The following is a 4,572-nucleotide window of genomic DNA, read 5'->3' as shown; positions in this document are numbered from 1 at the left end:
ATCTGTTTAAACTTGTAGGTTGTATCGGATTAGGTAAGGGACATGGGAGTTATAAGTATGTCTTAGCTGTGGCTGGTTCATTCAAGATTGTTGCCTACAGAACTCGGGAGCACAATTTTTTGATAATCATCCACATACCATTGCACATTATTGGAGCATCTAAATTCCTTAGCAGCATGATTGGCGCGCCAACTTTCAGATGCAGTTCGTGAGCTGGTAGTTCTATGGGTCCCCCCTTTTGTCAGATTTGTCATGGGCCGGCCGGTCTATCTCAGATACATGGGAAGCTGGATTAAATTTTTCATCAACACAGGGGAGCTGAAATAAATTTTTTCAATGTCCAAGAGAAGCCAAATTGCGAAAAAGGTTGAGAAATGCTGATCTATAACAATGGTTTTTATTTAGGCACATCGTAAAAGTAATTATAATGAATTGCTTAATATAAAAAAATGTATGTTTTTTCAAGCAAATACAGTTAGAAAAAATATTTACCATTTCAAGTCATCACTAAAAACAAAGCCCATCAATTTTTGAATGAAATAATAATTTTATTCTTTTATTCTAAGTTGTAAATTTTGCCCGAGAAATAAAGCAAATAGTCACCAAATGCATTGTTTAAAATCTACGACTCGATAGCAAATATCTTCAAATTGATTAGAAATGCATAAATTTAATAATAACAATGTTTTTGAGATTCCAGTTCGAATGACATGAGTGTTTTTGTTTCACTTTTGACACGTAATACTTAAATAGTGGAGGAGATATGATGTTGCTGTGGGCTCGAACTATGCAAGAAGTTAAAAATTTTTTTTGATTAAAACACAACCGGGACCCTAAGTAAGGCATGTGTAAAATTTGAATGAAATTGGTTGTGTAGTTCTGAAGTTTTAGGGATTCACACAGACACACAGACACACAGACAAACATTCTCAATTTTATATATATATAGATATATATACACACACATACACTGTATGTGGTGCTAAGTTATCATAAATTTTAAACAGTATAAATGAATTATTAACATCTTTGTGATTTTTGAGTCACTGTGTATATATTTATATATATATATACACACATACACACACATACACACACAATGGGCTTCCACACAGTTTCTGTCTACCAAATTCACTCACAAGGCATTGGTCGGTCCAGGGTTGGGCTATGTAGAAGACCCAAGGTGCTGTGTAGTGGAGCTGAACCCAAAACCATGTGAGTGTAAAACAAGCTTCTTAATTACATAGCCATGCCTAACACCATTCCCAAATAAAACAAATCCACTGAGTGTGTGTTAGGCTGGAAATCTAAATTTTCTAGGTTCAATCCAAGATTTTGGCATGTTAAGATTTTGTTTTTATTCTTGATATTTTTACTTATGAAAGATAATAGGAAGTTTTGGTCACATATGTACATATCGCCACATAATGATCATTATAAGATGTAAAATTTATGTGATAGAAGTCAGCAGTTGGCAATATTTTTACATCTGAGAAGGCATTTCACTTGATATATTGTACAATACATACTTACCATATATACCAGTATTTACTTCACAATGTTTTCCCTCAACATATATTACAATATTTCACTTGACATATTTCACAGTACTTACTTAACATATTTCTTAGTATATACTTCACTCGACATATTTCAAAGTACATACTTCCCTGATATATTTCATTCTACTTTATTGAAATATAAATGTTCTTTATAGATGGAAAGTTTTTTTTCATGAGAAACCTTTGAAAACTAAATGCAACAGAAAATTATCTTGAGACCATAACCATGAGAAACAGGCAGAGAAAGTAAGTTGAAAGCAAATGTAGTTTACCTTTCTATAAGTTTTATTCAATGTTTTCATGTAGTTTGACAATTGAAGATATACAATCTTAGTTGCCTGTCTGCCTGCATCGTTTTATCAATATAAAATAAACATAATCTCTTAGATGCAACCTCAGCTATGGAAATGGCATTTTACCATGCAAACCTACAAAGAATATTATGCCGAATATTTTGATTAAAGGGATTTGGTTAACCCATTGCTTGTCCAAAGCTTTTTTCATAAGTTTGTCCTAAGCATCCATGCATGTTTGCAGACTCTTAGTTAGTCCTTGTTTCATGCATTCTGAGTAATATAAAGCTTTCCTTTCTTAAGTCCTGAATTATTCTGGTGACTGGAAAAAAAAATAATTGGCAGTGTATATTACATATGATGCATAAACGCCAGGGAAATATGGCTTGTGTATCACAGACAAAGAGTTAAATGTTGACATAAAACGAAGCATGATAATTTATTTTTCTTTGATATAAGATCATTGTTGTAATAAAACTTAAAAGCTAACTCAATGAATTGGAAGATGATATAATTTGAAGACAGGAAAATTAAGTTAAGCAAAACAAGATCGTCATTTTTAATAATTAGATGTATGTAATATAATCTGCAGGAACAAAGTAGGCTACATTATAGCTAAACTGCTATTACTAATATGTAGCTGATTTAATCAAGAGTACTACATACATTTTATATAAAAATTGTTAGAAATATTATACGTTTTTCATCATGAAAAATATTAAACAGAAACTATGATTATGTTTAAGAATCAGTGCTCAAAAAATAAAACACTTTATAATACATCGAATATTACTTAGCAAAAAATAGGGTACACATAAAGATGAAATCTTGACGATAAGACACAGCAGTCGGAATATATTAAAGATATTAAAGCTATATTATAGCATTCAAAGATCTGGAACTTTTGAGATTATATAGATTGGTTTTTTCCTTGCTGCTGAAAGTTTGTGATAGCATTGGGCTTAATTATTAAGTAACAATACCAAGAAGCAGTTCTAAAGTATTATTTCACCATAAAGTTTCCTACCATAATAGCCATTGCTGTAAGCAATAATATAGTAAAATGTTTCCCTTATTCGAGGTTTCTACTTGTAAGTTGATCGATACAAAAGCAGTTCAGCTTCATGTGATCTAATTTGTTTTTAACACCTCCCAAAGTAATGTTTGTTCTCCCACAAGGAGATCTAACACTTCAAAAACAATCAAATGATTCTTTTAGCCAATAACAAAGGTTGATTATGGAGTGATTTGTCTTTCTGCCTAGCAGTCTGAAGAAACTACAGGAAATTGAAAGCTGCAGCTTTCTGGCTACAATCTTGAAATCTTGCCAGTTTTATATGGCTGACTTAATTTGGCATCTCTAACACTTTGCATTTCTTCTTAGTAATGTTTTTTCTTCGTTTGCCTGTCTATACATTTGACCACATCTTGAAGTCTTTGCACAAAACAGTTCCCTAAAACTAAATATTACAATTACAAGTTTTCAGACAATAGTTCACACATTACTTTTGTGATTCAATTGTCAGCAGTAGCCTGCAGTTTCACTCTCTCTAATTTACAGTCAAACCACACATTACTTTGCATCTCAATATGGTTAAAATGTCTCAAAGGTATTTTGTTCCCACTCTCTGCACCCTGAATTCAAATCCCACTGACATCACCTCTGCTACTCTGTTGTCCATCCTTTCAAAGTCTATCAAAAGAAAAAGCACCCATCCAGGGTGTTGGAATGGTAGAACTGTTACAGGTACTTTGTGGTACCTGTTCTGAATCATTGCATTCTGACATTGATGCTAAACTGTATGAGCCCAGATTCATGGACTTCCTTTTTGATCACTGGTTCTTAACCTTTTTTTTTCTTCTTTTGTAGTTCCCCTTCTTAAGTAGTTCTAATGCCTAGTACCCACCTAAGTGGCAAGTGAAGTATCATGACTAAAATAACTTAACATGAATGGTAATATATAATTATTACTCAAATGGACATCATCATATATGAAGAAAACAAGTAAGACTGCACACCCCAAAAAGTATTTTTCAAGATATAAATATAACATTAAGAATTAATTATTCTTGTTCAAACATATCTTTAGCCACAATATATATGTATCTCTCATTTTATTTTCATAACCATTACAAGTTTTATCATGCATAACACAATTACTGCTATAGGTGGTGCACCAGCATGACCGCAGCCACTTGGCTGAAACACATAAATAAATAAATAAATAGGTAAAATTTAGTATGTCAATTATGTTACCTCACCATGCAGGAGTACTCTGTTGATGGGTCTGGTTGAACAAATCAACCCCAGTTCTTATTCTTAAGCAGACTACTTAGTCTATCAGGCTCTTTTGCCAACCCCCAGCACTTATGTTTGCATAGGTCAAACAAGATTCATTGAAGCAGATGATTTCCTATGAGATGCTTTTCATTCTGTCTTCCTCCTCACCCCGTTTCCAAAGAAAGTTATAATTTTCCCCATTTTGGGTATGTTTCCATGGGAGATTACAAAAAAGTCTATGAATTTCCATCTGCACGTTATTATCATTGTGTGTGTATATATATATATATATATATATATATATATATATATATATATATATATATATATATATATATATATGGTAGATGAGAGTTTCAAGTCTGATACTAATCTTCAGGCATTTTGAATTTGAAATGGCTTAAGATTAGCATCACACTTGAAAATCTTGGAGTAC

General features: G+C 32.3%; 1 long non-coding RNA gene across 3 annotated transcripts in view; it reads left to right on the top strand.

Annotated features, from left to right (window-relative positions):
* Positions 1–1,584: 1,584 nt before the first annotated feature.
* Positions 1,585–4,572, top strand: part of LOC128248088 (uncharacterized) — a 100,141-nt gene continuing 97,153 nt past the window's right edge. For all 3 annotated transcript variants that reach the window (XR_016242409.1, XR_016242408.1, XR_008264339.2), the window contains exon 1: positions 1,585–1,808. This is a non-coding gene — a long non-coding RNA (uncharacterized LOC128248088). The remainder of the gene's footprint in view (positions 1,809–4,572) is intronic.

Source organism: Octopus bimaculoides, chromosome 6 (genome assembly GCF_046866305.1).
Source record: "Octopus bimaculoides isolate indiv1 chromosome 6, ASM4686630v1, whole genome shotgun sequence".
Taxonomy (NCBI): Eukaryota; Metazoa; Mollusca; class Cephalopoda; order Octopoda; family Octopodidae; genus Octopus; species Octopus bimaculoides.
Note: the sequence above shows the minus strand (reverse complement) of the source record. Positions and strands in the feature narration are given on the sequence as shown.